This window comes from Astatotilapia calliptera, chromosome 10 (assembly GCF_900246225.1).
Source record: "Astatotilapia calliptera chromosome 10, fAstCal1.2, whole genome shotgun sequence".
Taxonomy (NCBI): Eukaryota; Metazoa; Chordata; class Actinopteri; order Cichliformes; family Cichlidae; genus Astatotilapia; species Astatotilapia calliptera.
In genome coordinates, this window is record NC_039311.1 from 8432535 (window position 1) to 8447669 (window position 15135).

At 42.0% G+C, this 15135-nt stretch overlaps 1 pseudogene; it reads left to right on the plus strand.

Annotated features, from left to right (window-relative positions):
• The first annotated feature begins 4239 nt into the window (after positions 1–4239).
• Positions 4240–6897, plus strand: LOC113030918 (N-acetyllactosaminide beta-1,3-N-acetylglucosaminyltransferase 3 pseudogene; annotated as a pseudogene).
• Positions 6898–15135: the final 8238 nt, after the last annotated feature.

The following is a 15135-nucleotide window of genomic DNA, read 5'->3' on the forward strand; positions in this document are numbered from 1 at the left end:
TTTATATAAAAGAAAAACGAGAAGCACATTAATTCATAAATGTGATCTAACAAAGGTAAAGGGAAAAAATTAACCATGTTTGCTGTTCATATGTCTTGTAATTGGGATGAAGTAAACATCTGTTGAGTAATTTAACATAAAATTGTTTGATAGTGTTAATTTGGAAAGCCAAAACTCTAGCGGGTCCACCAGACCCATGAACACTGGCTGAGTAACAAAAATACGAACACCACACAAGGGTTAAATATTTTTAACACTATTTCACGTTATGTGGTAGTGTACAAACACGTTTTTTGATACATATATGTACATACATATGTGCTCCATGGACATATTTGTCCATAGAACAAAAAGTCTTAAATGCCTGTATACTTCCTATAAGTACGGGGGGTTAAACAAGGCAACAACTAATGGAGTAAACAGCTAATATGACTCATGTAATTTATTTGAAGTGTGCAGAGTTTTGTGTTTAATCTGAAAGGTAAAAACTTAGATGCTTAATCATTTGAAAGGCTCTAAAAAGTCAGAGCATTAGAAAGTGAAACGGCAGCACAGTGAGGGCACAGCGATGCGATGAAGGCTGTCCCAATTCGAAGGCTGCTTGAAATGCGGCCCTCAAATGCGTCCTTCATTTCCCTGAATTTTAAGGACGTAGCGGTGTAGACTTCGTGGCCCAACATATCCCAGAATGCATAGCGCGGCGGTGGGTGTGGATAATTTTGCTGGGGGGGGAAAAAAAAAAAAAGAAAAAAAAAGAAAAACGGCAGATGAGGGGCGCCCGAAGAGTAAACTTTAAGTACTGAATATTATGTCACTTATTTATGTGCAAATGTTTAATAACGAAGAACATTAAAACATTACTGGTGGCCACAAGTCAGCAAAGTTATGTGACATTAGTGACATTAGGCCGGCCGCGTGGGAGACAGCAGTGGCCGGGGTTGCACAGTGCAGTCAGGCTGTCCAGGCATTGACAATGATCCAAAGTTCATAGTGGGTTGGATGAGCTCGAGTGAGCTCTCCACTGCTGGACTCAGCGGGCCTGAGTCTGCTGAGGTCTGAAGTTCGGCATCTGAGGAGGCCCTGGCGAGAGGCTTAATCTCAGAAGTGACTGGTGAGGCAGCACATAGAACATCGTTAGCATAAAAATATTTGAAACCATAAATTCTCAGTTCATGATCACTTTCGGTAACTCGAGTGGTTGATGCCAACTCCCTGTAGGCATTGTCAACATAATTGTTCATGGTAGGATTACAAATAAGTCCATAGCTGAATTCAGAGTCGCATAAAGAGGCAGACATACTCGTGGCTGGCCTAACACTGCAACTGAGAAGCAGTGTCATCAGAGCTCACGTTCCCGTGCATTTGGTCTTGATCACTGTCTGCACTTCCAACATCAGGGATTACAGTATTAGAATCCACTACAATCTGCACACGGGAGCAACACTGTCTCGGATGTACGAGCCGGCTGCGGTAGAAAACAGTCTGAGGTGGAGAGAAAGGTCACGCAGCCCTCAGCCATCTTTGAGGTTTCACAACCATTTCCAGCAGGCTCAGAAGCAGACTGTACAGTTGACGTATGAACCTCTTTCACTGTCTCATGAACCTTGGCTTCATGTGGTGTGGCTATGGGAGCAACACTAGAAAAAGTCCTTAATTCTACAGAGTCAAGAACATGGTCTGTGATTTCTTTATGTGCTTCTTCAAAACAGTTACACAGTCTTTTCACTATCACAACACGACTCTAACTGGCCCTCAGTCTTAACCAGAGTTAGGTCGGCCACAGCATGGATGTCTATGAAATCATGATTAATGACAGGGCAGTCTTTAGCACCAGTTTCTTCGTAGCCAGGCCCACAAAAGGGAAACCCAGTACACTCTACTATATCAGGTTCATGAGATGAAAAAGCACAGTCACTCACCTCCGTTATAAGAGGAGTCTGGGACAAAACTAGCACGGGTGCTGACTGGACAGCTACTGCCTCCACCTGGGAATCAGATGCGGGTATAAGGTCGAGCAGCGCCACAGCCGCCTTGGAAGTGCACCCAGGGTCCTGAACATGCATTTCAAGGGGTGCTAGCAGAGGGGCAATAACAAAATTAGACCTTAACTCTTCAGAGACATCAGCACAGTTCAAACAGTCTTTAGTTGCTCCTTGAGGAAAGCTAGACAGTCTCTCTTCAGACTTAGAAAATGGTTTAAACAGAGTTTCAAACATGGCATGGGGTGGCTTGGTAATTGTTAAATTGTCTGAGTTAACAGGATTTAATTCTTGATCACACACAGAACTAGGACTGCTCGCTGATGATTTCAGCACATTAACTCGACAGTCATGTGATACAGAATACTTTGAGTCTGAACCTTTACTCCCAGCATCTTTCATTATTTCAGAAAAACTGACTGCAGGTTCACTGTGTGAGTCTTAATGGTTGATCTGATATCCTCATGTTGGTGTTGTTCCCAGATCATCATACTAAATGTTGTTCCAGGATCAACATTGCAAGTGACCAATCAGAATGTTGTGACGTCATACCTTTGCGATTTCGGGAAAAACCGGCGTAAAACAAAAAACTGTACTTAAGCTGCGTGAAACCGCCTCTGTCCGCCGATCAACGGACCCTGACCCTAACCCTAACCGTAACCCTTTAATAAACAGTAAGCAGAATTGATATTGTCCTTGCAACATTGGAATTTCATAAATGCACGAATGGCTTGGCGCGCAAAGGAATAACGTCACAACAATGTGATTGGTCACTTGCAATGTTGAACCTGGAACAACATTTTCATGATGGTCTGGGAACAACACCAACACGAGGATATCAGATCATCCGAGTCTTAATGCCCTCATCACTGGTTAACTCAGAAAAAACCTTTGACTTGGTAGGATGACACAGTACAGAAGTACAACAGTTGGTGGCTGCCAATAATGGTGGGTTAGTTATCACAGTGTTGCACTTTACAGAAAATCCGTCCTGTACTGCGCTTAAAACCCCCGTAGAGCAGGGCGCTAGGCTAGTGTCGGCGGATACAGACACATTTTCATCAACGGCAACATTAGAACTAGTGATCGTAGTACCAGATTCAGATGTTGTCTGCTCAAAGCTTGCTGTACCAGGGTTAAATAACTCTGGAACAAGACAGTTACTGTTTGCATCAATACAACATTCAGGTTCAGAAGTTATGACGCCGAGGGCACAGTCATCTTTATTGCTATTATGGTTGTTAACTGGTTCATGGATGCTGTAACCTGCCGAATCAGCCAGGTCACAGCCAGACAAGAACGTTTTATTCACAGCTGCCCCTGAAACACTCTCCTTTGACTTGAGGTCTTTGGCTATGGGGCTATATACAGCGTCAGAAACTGAGTCAGTGGTACTCACGACTGGATGGCTGATGGAAGTTAACGCCTCAGATGGCATTAACTGAGGGACTTCCTTAGGCTGAGGCTCGGAGCGCCGACAGCAAGAGCGCCGCTTCTTTCTATCCGTGGAAGCTGGCGGAGTGAGGGGTGGAAGTCCCTAGAAGCTCCGGGGACCCCCGAGAGCCAGTCGAGTTCCCCAGAAAGAGTGCTCGTGCTCCGGAATGAGCCAAGGCCTCCACCGGCGCTCTTCGTCCAACAGAGCACTCAGTATTTGCTGTCGCTTTTCGTGGTCCAAATCTACTGCGTCTAGTGCTTCCCCACATTGCACCGTGGCAGGAAAGTGGCGAGACTGTGATGGCGATGAGGTGACTGAAGAACTGGAAGGCGATGATGGCGCAGAAGAGTCTGGTGCCATGGCGAACCTCAGCACGCCGACTCTAACCGCCTCCGGCTTGCGAGGCAGCGCGGTGCAGACAACGTTCTGCAGATCCCCTGGCAATCCCTCTATGAAAGCCGGGTATGCAGATATCAAACAGCTCAGCTGAGCTCTCACGGACTCCTTCTTCCTCTCCGGTCCGCACGCGGAGAAGATGATCCACTTTCCATGGAGCACAGTCAACCGAGTGTTGAACTCCCATTGGTCCTCACAGATGTCCGCTAGGCCCATGATATTCGCGTCCTACTGTCACGGACTGCCGGGGCAGACCTTGTGGAGTGAGTAGAGGACCCAAGAGCAGACAGAGGCGAGGACACAAAACTGGACTTAACAAAAAGCGAGCCTTTATTTAGGGCCGAAAACTCACAGAAAAACAACAACAAAGTAACTGAGGGAAAACCTGAACATAGACTGGGAAACTATGACTCTACTAAGATTTAGACTATGTCTAAACAACATTCAGACTATGACTTACTATGGCTGGGAAACTGTGACAAGGGGTAGGGGAGATAACACAGACTGAGGACTAAATACACACATGAGGTGATCAGAGGAAGTGGAGACACATGAGGACACAGCTGACACACATATCACAGGACAGGGGAAGTGAAACTAAATGCAATGAACAAAGAACAGAGGACTCTTTCAAAATAAAACAGGAAACATGATGAGACAGACCAAAAAACATGGGCTTGACAACATGAGACGTGGAATACAAAGGGCAAATGAGATTAAGATCCAGGGGAAGGGGAAATGAGGAGATCCAATAAACAGAACTAAGGCTGAACAACTTAGGGGTTTAAGAGAGGTGGATGAACTTAACCCAAACAATAAATGACAAAACACAAAGACTCAAGTTCTAACTAATAATACAAAAACAAGAACTTAACATATCCCCATACTTAAAACAGAAATACACAATATATAATGAACTCAAAATGCTGGGTCACAGACCCAGCCATGACAAATAGATTTAAACGTGTGCACCCAATTCTTGTTTTCTTAAAAATACATTCTGTACAGTGGAAAACAAACATTTCAAAGAAATAGTTAACCACCATCCCCCCAAATTACCATGACGTGTGTATGACGAGTGTATGTAAAATAATTTACATATTTTTCATGGCCTCAACAAACCCCTCCTACAACTGAGACTGCTTGCTTTTTGCCACTGTCCGAGCCGTGTTCCGCTTGACCTGCCATTTTATTTTGAGCGAAGTCCCACTGGTTGACCAATTTAGCCTGATGGCTCCCTGTTACAGACCATCTAGAGACAAATTAAGATGGTTTGGAAAGGACTAGCACAAATGTCAAGCAAGTTAAACCTGATTTGATTCAACAGTAGAAACCAAAGCATGCAGTTTTCAAATATTCCTCAACAGAAACTGTGGCTCCAGTAAGAGTGTAAGTGTGAGAATGTTAGTTTTCTGTGTAAATCATTTAGAACAGCACTTCCAGCTGCATCTTTCAGTTATTCTGTAGATAATTGGGTTCCAAGAAACCACACCTGCTTGCTAGGAAATAATTTGTCCCCTTTTCTTGTTTTTTTTTTTTTTTTTTTGCTTACAACAAAGTTTTACTTCTGTTTAGTCTTTTTGTGTGCTAAATAAACTGCTAACCATCTTTCTTTTGTTTAGAATAATTGTGAAGTGACAAAACACTGAAAGTCAAGAAAACCTGTTAATAGAAAGATTTAGAACTTTGAAAAAGATAAATACAATGCTGATTTTTAAATATTTCAAGACTTTGCATTCCAAGCAAATTATAACTGGAGCTCAAATCCTTTATAGAATAGAATAGAATAGAATAGAATAGATCAACGAAACACATTGGTAGCATGTAGATTTGCATTCAGATTCTTACAACCTAAGTATCTACAAAGTAATAGATAGTAATATAATGCACACATTTAATGCACTCTTATCTTTTTAATGTTATTACTAATTGGAATTTTTTTGTGACCACAGATTTTTGAAACAGACCACCTTAGGAGCAAGCAGTTTGCTGGTGGTGACTGGCCTTCTCTTGACTGTTGCTATTTTCTGTAAAAATATGTCAGACTCCCGAGATTCACTTCTTGAAGAAACCAGGAGAGATGATGTCATTAAGCCACCACAAATCACTCCAGCTCATCATATTTCCTGGTCAAGATGTCAACAAAACATGTCTGTTGCTAACATTAAGAACTTCAGCGCACTTCCTGATCATATAAAAGACTTTTTGTACTATCGCCACTGTCGCCATTTCCCCATGCTGCTGGACATTCCTGATAAGTGTGGAGGAGCTGAAGGGTCCTCGGATGTTTTTCTTTTGCTGGTCATTAAAAGCGCTCCTGTGAACTACGACCGCCGAGAAGTACTGCGCAAAACCTGGGCTAAGGAGAGATTGCAGAATGGTGTGTGGATCCGAAGGCTTTTTATCTCAGGAACAACAGGTGTTGGTTTTGAGAAAAAGAGACTGAACACACTCCTTAAAATAGAGCAACGTGAGAACAATGATATTCTTCAGTGGGACTTTAATGACTCATTCTTTAACCTCACCTTGAAGCAAATACTCTTCCTCGAATGGATGGAGAGAAACTGTCCACATGCTCGCTTCCTGCTAAACGGCGATGATGATGTCTTTGTCAACACAGATAACATGGTTGAATATCTACTTCAACTTAAGGACAATGATGGACGGAAACACCTCTTTACTGGCTGGGTGATCCGATATGTTGGCCCTATTCGAGAAAAGTGGAGTAAATATTATGTTCCAGTTCAGGTGTATGAGTCAGAGTCATACCCTCCTTACTGTAGTGGTGGGGGTTACATTTTATCTGGCTACACAGCTTTGGTTATATACAATATGTCCCACTCTATCGCTGTTCTTCCCATTGATGATGTTTACTTAGGAATGTGTTTGGCCAAAGCAGGACTTAGCCCTGAGCGGCATGGTGCAGTGAGGATAAATGGACTTCACGTTCCTTCCACTACAGCTGATGACTATGACCCTTGTTATTATAGAGGAACTCTACTTGTTCATAGATTCCTTTCAGCAAAAATGTACTACATGTGGAACAAGATACATGACCCTAATCTGAAATGCTTTGCTAGTGGCTAAAAAAAAAAAAAATCAATCATGACTTTGCCTGTACTCATTGATGCTGGCTGACTCATTTCTACTTAATTTGCTATACATATTCAATAAAATGCCAGTGTGGATAATACAGGCTCAACCGAAAGAAACTACTTTGCTTCAATTATCCCTTTTAAAACTTACAAAGTTTTCTGTCATTTCTTTATGTGTTATTGAGGTTTTTAAACTGGGGTTGTACATAATTGTGTGGAGTTATGTGGCAAGGTGCAATAGTCTGTCTGTTACACTCAAAGCCTTGTGATGTATCTGAATATAGGTCATAAACAAAAGGGTAATTATTCACTGCATATAGGGTTCAATAAAATACTTCCTGGTTACCAGTGGCAAGGTGAGGACATTTACAAATTAAAGTTAATAAGTGTGTGCTTCAAATTGAGTGAATGAAAAATTACATTACATAATTAACACAATCTTTACATGGTAATGGGACAGTATAACTGCATATACTTACAAATATTTCAAAATCACTGTATCCTTTAGTTATGAAGTTATTTTGTGCACATTCTGGGAATTATAAATAAATAAACACAAGAGACAAACATCCCATTAATTTTTGTGTGTAATCAGTTATAATCTTTTTATTTATGAACCCTTTTACCAACATTCTCAGGGCTGAACAGAACAATAGCTTTATTGCTGGATTTATAGATAAATAACACAAAGGGAAGGCTAAGTGACAGATGCCAAACAGAACATGCTGATACAGAGAATTAACAAAAGAAAAGGACACACAGCAGGAGGGAGATTGCGACACTGGATCGAGGGAGACAGACGATACATACAAGAGGGAATCAGAGAAGAAACACCTGGGGAATACGGTTGAACATGATCAAATAGATGAGACGGGAAGTAAAGTAAACACCAAGCACACAGGGCAAGAGAGCGCTAGGGACAGAGGCATGAATAGGGACGCTGACTGGCAAATAAACATGGAGACAAGACTGACTTAACAGGGAGATGCTGAAGGAAGCACACGGAGACGAGACCAAATAACAAACAAGAAAACCTAAACTAGAAATAATGTTAAATTCAAGAGTGGGAGAAAACTAAACCAAAAAAGTCTATAAGTCTATAAGCAATGATGAATAAACTGGACCTAAAAATTCATAAACACAAAAACACTGGGACAACGACCCAGGCACCCTAACAATGTGCCAGTCATGTATCTGTAATGTCAGTGCAAAAGCATTCTGCACAAAAGAGCAATCCACCGTGTCTTTCTTTAAGGTCGTTTACATGGCAAGTATATGGCAAGCAAGCTGTAATGTGTAGCACTAGAGTAATTACTGAGTATATGGTCTAGTATTAGTTATGAATTAGAATTAGTAATTACATTTTGGAGAGGTTGTTACCAAACACCAACAGAGTGAATCACAGTGGGAAAAATACATTATACAGTAAACACAGTCACTGTGCAATCAAGAGTCAGGTAAGAGTTGCCAAAAACACTGACTTTTTCCTGCACTACAGGGGAGCATCAAATGAAGGTCTTCCTTCTCCTTAAGCAGTAGGCAGGCACAGGATTGTCAGCAAGTGAGGTAATTATCACAGGTGAGCTGGAATGAATGGTAGTCTTTACAGTCAGTAGTTTTCACATTCCATTTCCATTAAATTCAGTATAATTCTGAACAGTTCCCCAGTGCTCTCGAATGATATTCAAAGTCTTCTTTGGATGTTGGCTTTGTGCTGTTCACCTTAAAGGTGCTGCTTTAAAAATGTTGAGATCTGGGCTCTGAGGAGGCCAGTCAATGACTGATAGTATTGTTTTATGAGATTTTCTTCCTGTTTTACTTACTTTACTTATCATATAAGGCTTATATGATTTACTCATGAAAGTGGCCACTTTCATATATTGTTTTAGTAAGTATCCAAAACACACAAGTTTCATTTATATAAATTTTCAAGGGATCTTACATCTGTTTTCACTCTTGTATTCGTTTCATACAAGTTTCACGCAAGACAGATACAAACTTTATAAGATTTATATATATCTTTTCCATATGGGTCTCCTCACAGCTTGCCTTACCTATAATGAGGTGATCACAGTAAATGACATATTATAATATTCATTCCATGCACTATTCAAATGGACAGGACAATGGTATACTGGTAAACATTACAGCGTTTCTTTGCAAGACAAAATAGCATGTGTGATGCTGAGCTCAATTTCTGAGTCAGCTATATGCTTTGCGTTACGCATTTAAATGTTTACTGCTTTTTTCTCTCCTGAAACTCAAAGATGTCTCAGAAACTTAGACAAAGTCTGGTGATCCTACTCTGCATCTCTGAGCATTGTTTTACCAGTTTTTTCTTTCCTCCTTCCAGTTCCGTTGTTTTGTACTTCATTTTATTATAAAATTCTTGTAATTTTACCTCTCAAAGTCCTGGAGAAAAAGTTTTTCTTCTTTCGGTTTTATGTCCAGTTCTTTTGTCTTGAAGAAACTGCAATGTTTCATCAAGCTTTATTTGGAGCACTTGTATTTTTCCTCCATGTCTTCATGCTTTCAATAAATTTCTGTTTTATGTCGTGTTGCTTTCTCTCTTGAAGCAACTGTTGATTTTTGTGCAGTGTCTTATTAAGCTTTCCCTGCAGCACTTTTTATGAGGATATTTTTTTGCTTGGACAAATTATCAGTAAAGTTTCAACCCCTGTTGTTTTTTTAAAAATGTGTTATAGCAATACCATACACCAAAAGACACACACATATATTTATGATTATTGGATACTGTAACCCAGGATAATATTGTTTGGTGTCAATTGTATTTTATATTTTTGGGAATTGTCCTCAAATCAGTGTGAGTAGTTGTATTTTCATTGCTGTACTTCTTTTGTACTTTTGTTTTTGGTATATTGTTCTGTTATCAGTTGCACCACAATTTTCAGTCGCAATTTATTCATTTTTTTTTAGATATTTTAGTCATACATGAAGATTCAAGGTCTTTATTGTTAATACAACAATATACACAGTGAACTAAGCACACAGCCCTGCAACGATCCTGTAATCAGTCTGAGGACTTTGGAAGTGTTATTTCCTATGAAGACAGACTGGGGCCTGTCAGTTAGGAAGTCCAAGATCCAATTGCAGACAGTGGTGTTTATTCCTAGTAGGTCCAACTTCTTTACAGGTTCTGGGGAATGACTGTGTTGAATGCTGAGCTCAAGTCAATAAATAGCATTCTTACATAAATGTACTTTTTGTTGAGATGCGAGAGAGAAAGGTGAAGAGCAGGCGAGATGGCGTCATCTGTGGAGTGGTTTGGACGGTAAGCAAACTGTAGCTTGTCTAGATTCTTGTAATCAATCCAGGCCATGCACAGGTTGTTCAGTCTAGTCTTACAGTCTCAAATGACTACTCTATCTACCAGTAGCTGGTGTTTTGCCCTTTTGGTGTCTCTGGCAATTCCTTTCTGTTCACCGCACAATATCGAACTATTGGATAAACCTCGGTAGGGATGTTCTGACATAAACGGTAGTAACCAGACCGAAAAGCAGCGCACATTTCGGTGCTTTATTTCGGTGCTTTTTTTCCTGAGCTGTGCACTTCTAGCCAATCATTTTACGTTTCTGAGAATAGTAGGCGGGTCCAGGTACGTACGTTCTTTTAGAGCAGAGCTACAGATTAAAATGTCCAAGGTGAAGCGGTCAAAAGTCTGGCTGTACTTCACAGCAAAATATGCAAACTCAGCAGCCTGCAACAAGTGCTTTAAGCTGATACTGTGATACTGTCAAAGGAGGTAACACCTCAAATCCGATGAAACACCTGGCGATGCATAGCGTTTTTTTTAAAAGCCCAGAAATGCGCCGTATTTGATAGCTTGCTGCGAGACCTCACACCGAGCGCATCTACTGCGGGTGGGTTGGCTGTTATGCAACATCCCCCAAAAACACAAAGAGGAGAGTCCTGGCCCCTAGCCCTGCCAGTGTAGCAGAAATGATGATGAATGATGATGCAGCAGCAGCCGTTCTTCTCTGCGTGAGTAGCTTCATGTTATTCGAGTGTAATTTACGTTGAGTAGGCTAACCACGTTATTACATTAATGCATGTAAGGTGAGCTAGCAAACATCATCATAGCTACATGCGGCTGTCTTCTTGTTTGATGGCAGATACTCCCTTCACCCTGGCCAAAAAGGCTAAAATGACCAAAGAAAAAGAGGGAAACAGCTAAACATGAGAGGTTTTTGGACAAAGTTTGTGTTTTTTCCATTGTTTAAGCACTGCTTCCAGCCAAGAGTGATGCCATATATGCCACATAGCTGCAGAAAAGGCTAACATTGTTATCTTTTTACAAAAACCAGCTAAACATGAGAAGTTTTTGGACCAATTTTGTGTTCTCCATTCTTTAAGCACCGGTTTGAGCACCGGCACCGTTTCAAAAGTACCGATTTGGCACCGGTATCGGATAAAACCTAAACGATACCCATCCCTAAACCTCGGTCATTTCACAGAAATACAGAATAGTGACGGGATACTGTCATTGCCTATCCCTAGTCTGGTAGAGGAGTTTAAATGTGAAAAAGTGAGGCTTGAGATGTCACTGATGGACTCCCGGGACCCAATAGTGAGAGGCACTGCTCCCACCCTAGAAACGGGGAGGAAGTGGACCCCAGCCACATCTGTGCTACAGGCCAAATCTGCTCTTCAGCATCGTGATGTGGTGGGTCACATCCAACAGGGCAGAGGAGGATTTGGTCCTGGAGCAGTAACACCTCAGTGGCAACAGGCATCTGTAACTGAAGGTCAAAAAACGGTGGTGGAGGAGGTGCGTCAACAGGAGGAAACAGCCAGACATGCCAGTGCCGTAGCGGTGGCCAAGCAGGGTTGCTGGATGAATTGGGAGAGTGTGGAAAAGAGGAAACTCTTGTTGGGTCAAAACATGTGACCCTGCTGGAATTCGACCACGAGAGACTGCAAACACAACACAAGAGCCACTTGAATGTTTTTATTTGAAAGGCGAGACTGCGCTCAGAGAGCTAACGATCACAGGGCGATCGTGGCTCAAGAGTTGGCAGTTCATCTTGTAATTGGAAAGTTGCTGGTTTGAGCCCCTGCTCGGACAGTCTTGGTCGTTGTGTCCTTTTGCAAGACACTTCACCCGTTGCCTACTGGTGGTGGTCAGAGGGCCCGGCGGCGCCAGTGTCCACCTTTGTCAGTGCGCCCCAGGGCAGCTGTGGCTACAATGTAGCTTGCCATCACCAGTGTGTGAATGACTGAATGTAGTGTAAAGCTCTTTAGGGTCCTTAGGGACTAAGTAAAGCGCTATACAAATACAGGCTATTTACCATCTAACACAAGCACCCCTGCAGCCCACACTCCAAGCTTCAGTCTCCTCTCAAAGTCTTTTATTCAGCTCAGTTACACAACCCCCCACCATAAAACCCCTGTGGTGTGCCATAAAAACTAAGGCACTGTGTGTGTGCATGCACGCACATTCAAATGCATGCATTTGAATGAGTGTGTGTGTGTGTGTGTGTGTGTGTGTGTGTCTGAAATGGTATACCAATGATTGGGAGAGGTTGGAGTGGTGCTTTGGTGGGGACTCTAATTGAAGTCTTCTGACATTGAGGACAACTCCTGCAAAACATGCAACATCTGAGCGCAACCAGGCCAGAAAAAGTATCGCTTGATGCGAGCGGTGGTCTTATGCTTCCCTAGGTGGCCAGCCCAGGGAATGGAGTACCCCAAAGTAAGCACTGTTTCACGGGCTACTTTAGGGACCACTAACTGTTTAACCTGGCCGTGCTGGTGGTATAAGATGCCATCTTGCAGAATGTACAGCTCTTTATTTGTGTCAGATTCAATAGAGTCCTCTTCCTTAGCCCTCAGCAACATGGCAGACAAAGTTGGATCAGCCTGCTGCATTTGTCTGATGTTCGTAGGTACTGAAAAACCTAAAGGCATATCTGGAGCAGCCTGAACTGATGTCTTTCCAACAGTGTGTTGAAATTTTTCACGTCTTCTTTGACTGCGTGGCTTCTGAGACTTCCCGGGATCTGTCTCTAGTTCAGCCTCAAAGAAGGGTAAAGCACTGAGGGTTGCATAATGCTCATCCTGATTTTTAGTTTGAGCCCTTGTTATTGCAACATTGCACTCTTGCACTTCTCTCAACAAATCATAGATGACTGGCAGATCCTCCCCAAGAACTACAGGATAGGGCAGATTACACCAACCTTTAACAGATAGGGTGTCCCCTGCACTTCAATAAACAGATCAGCAGTAGGGTATGGTCTTTCATCACCATGTATACAGCAAACTGATATGGTTTCAGAGGGGCATGTGTAATCTTTAGACACATATTTCCTGTGTACCAGAGTCTGTGTGCTGCCAGTGTCTATTAAAGCATTAATTTCTTGTCCATTAATCTTAACTGTGGTGATTTTATTTGACTGCTTTCTCTCAGATTTAATATCCAGATTCTGGTGAGGCACAAAACACATCTGAGATAATTTGCTTTGATTATTAGGACACATGGGCTTAGTGTGACCTTCCTGTCCACAAAGGTAGCACACTGGCGGCCTTTTACCTGGCTTCGAGGTATTCAGAGGCTGCTTTTCCCTTGTAAAGGGCTTACCCACACCCGTCGCTGACCTCTGAGGATGCTGAGGGGGTTGCGACCGACGTGAATCTCTGGCAGCCTTCCATGCACTGTTGCCCCATGGCTGACTCTTACTTCGGGCAGCTACAAACACATCAGCCAGGGTGGCGGCCAGGGCCGTGCAGAGAGGTTTAAAGGGGCGGGTGCTCAAAGTTAAAAAGGGGCACATTGAACCAGGCTGAATAACAACAACACACATTCATCACGAATCTAATATGGGCAACAAGGCAAAGCAAACGTAGCCGATGTTTTACCTGATGGGTACAATGTTGCTGTTGAGGGGTTGCTGTGGATAGTGCTGGAGGGCAGGGCTGTGTTGATCTGAGACTGTTGACATTAAAAAGTCCACAGGAGAGATGGTAGCTGATTAAACAAGTGTCATGAGATAATAACAAAATGCAAAGATTGGTGACAGCACTTGGAACCATAAGGCAACAAAAACTGTTATAAATAATTTAGGCTCTGCCTGTAAATCACTCTTTGCTTCTCTTCTTCCTTCCATCCCATCATTTCATATATCACTCTCCACTTGCTGTCTATCTGAGAACAAAGCACAACTTGCTATTGCAATAAACTATAATCTAATTATCCACACCTAACAACTCTTGCACTTAATCTAAAATAAAATGATGACAGAAAAATGCTATAGCCCTGCCTTTAGTAGCCTCACACAGCTCCTACTGTTTCCTCCTCATGTCCTTACCAGGCATGTCTGGACAATGTTATATCATGAGTAATTTTTAAAAAAAAAATCCATCTAAATAAAACACACATGCACGCACACACAGTGACATTTTAGACCTTCTTCAGAATACTGTATATACTATGGGCATCACGGTGCTGATTCAGAATCCTTACATTATTATTTATTACTAGAGCTACAATAATAAAGCAATGAGGAGGGGGAAGTAATAAATATGAAATAATGTATTTATGATGATTCCATTTGTTTCACTATCCACTCTGTGCAGGGGCAAAGCTTATTACATTTTTAAACTGTAGAGATACAATAATCTTACTGCTGTAAAATCCAAATTTTGTCTTATTTAAAATATAAATCTGATATAATCTGCTTCTTAATCACAGTTTTGCTAAATAAAAGGATCTGGCTTGCATCAGTCACATGATCACATTTAACCAATGATCGCCCTTGACGGCAGAACACGCTGGTTACGAGCCGGGAAAGAGCTCACAAAGAGCACGCGCATTTGTTGCAGTCCGGAGCGGTAGGAGAAACACAAGTTAACTCAGAGACACAGACTGATGCAACAAAACCAGTAAGTAGGTGTACAGCGTACACTGTAGTGTGTAGCACACAGGAGTATTAGCTTATTACCTACACGTTGGTAAGCTGTCTTGTTGCAACTGACGAACTGAAACAAACGAGCGTGCTGTGTGTGCAACAGCGCGACAAACATTACCTGTCCTTTTATTAACTGCACAAGTACTGCTGGTCATAGCTGCTGGCTACCTGTGTAAGGCTGTCATGGGTCTGTAGCTCTGTCACCGTTTTAGGGAACATATTTAGTTTTAAAGTAAGTTTCCGGGCTTTTCCTGCCTTTCTGGAGGGATTATATTTCTAATATGCATGTCCACATAATTATGCAT